The following is a 1,793-nucleotide window of genomic DNA, read 5'->3' as shown; positions in this document are numbered from 1 at the left end:
ATTGCGTTCCAAGAATACAGGGTTGTTGGTTGTTCCTAGAGTCTCTAAGAGTACAATGGGAGCCAGACCCTTTTCTTATCAAGCTCCACAGGAATCAGCAGTTTGTGTTCGGGCGGCAGACACCCTATCCGTTTTTAAGAGTGCTCTTAAGACCTTCCTTTTTGATAAACCTTATTGTTGATAAGAGAATCTAATAAGAGTGCATTGACGTAGACATGTTGTGCCTCTTCACCTATACATTTAGTTTAGTTCTTCTTTCCCCTCACTGATGGTATAGATGTAATTTGGTTGTGTATGTAGACGGTGGAAGCAGGGAGAGGCATATACGTGCCTTGATCTCTGCCGTGTCGACGCACAACTGTTGATTGGTGTCAGTGCCAAAAAAACTTTTTAGGACCAATGCGCTCATGGTATAGATGTGGCGCATACATCTTAGTTCCTACTCTTTTCCCTCACCCTATCCTAAGGGAGTGCATGTATGTAGACACGTTAGTTTTGCTGCTATAGGCTTAGACTGTCGGGGGACACCTTACTTCTTCCTTCTGTCTGTCTGTACCTGTGTCCTCTCATGTTCCGAATAACCCAGCTTCCCCCAAATTTCTTTTTGGTGTCTATCTACGCCAGGATCCTGAGTCGTGGCTGAACCGATCTCTGCGGTCCTGCCTGACTCTCATCATACTACTTCCCTGATGAATCCCACTGGACTGTTGACATCCTCGTGGATTCTTCTTCTTATAGACGCATGCATTTCCAAACATTTGGTCTACCTAAGCTGTAAAATGTATTATCTCTTGGATTTACACACGGCATCTATTGCACGTCTTTCCGTCCTGGGACAGGGATCCCTCCTCTGTTGCTCTCCCTGAGGTTTCTCCCATTTTTCCCTTTAAACTGTGGTTTCTCTGTAAGTTTTTCCTTGTACGATGTGAGGGTCTAAGGACAGAGGGTGTCGTATTGTCATACTGATATTCTGTACACACTGTGAAGTCCACTGAGACAAATGTAACATTTGTGATATTGGGCTATATAAATAAACATTGACTGATTGACATGCATTACATTCTGACACTAAATTGTCATTGAAGTTAAAATAGCTATTTTAAGCAATACATAAATAGTGGGATGACATTTTTGTTAAGTTTACTGCAGTTTCCACTTCCTGACTACTCTTTTGAAGGCTGGATGTTTTAAGACCTCTCTTTAACTTGTTGTCTATTTTATAAAACATCTGAGAGTCTATTGGGGTTTACTTAGGGATGGGTACCAAGCCCCGGTATTAAACGGGCCCCGGGTCTGAATTATTAAAGACCGTGGTACCGTTAAGCTCCGATGTTATCGGTCTTTTTATCGGTACTGGAGACATGTAAAAAATATATGTATTATTGCTACACAAACATTACATTGCAGTTGTAGTGTCGCCAACTCCGTTTCTAATATGCAAAAAGACAGCAACATGCGTCTTTTAGATCTTTCCAGACGAGAGATCTCTCTCCCCCGTCTGTGTGCGAGGGTCGGGGCAGTTTACACACACGCTCTGCTAAATGCTTGCAACACACACACACACACACACGGAGGAGATAGCGGAGAGAACACGCTCCGAGGTGTGGTTAAACTATAGCCGTGTCGATGTGGACAATGCTCGTTACCAAAAGTGCAATAAGAGTTTAGCATGTAAGGGCGGTAACACAAGCAATTTGTCAAAACATCTTGNAACTGGAAAAGCACCACCATTCAAAAGCTTTCTGATGCGGGTCTTGAAACAAAGCAGAGAAATTATGACCGTTAGTGGCCAC

The sequence above is a fragment of the Notothenia coriiceps genome, unplaced genomic scaffold (genome assembly GCF_000735185.1).
Source record: "Notothenia coriiceps isolate Sejong01 unplaced genomic scaffold, NC01 NC01_scaffold00034471, whole genome shotgun sequence".
NCBI classification, from domain to species: domain Eukaryota; kingdom Metazoa; phylum Chordata; class Actinopteri; order Perciformes; family Nototheniidae; genus Notothenia; species Notothenia coriiceps.
This window is presented reverse-complemented; position numbering follows the sequence as displayed.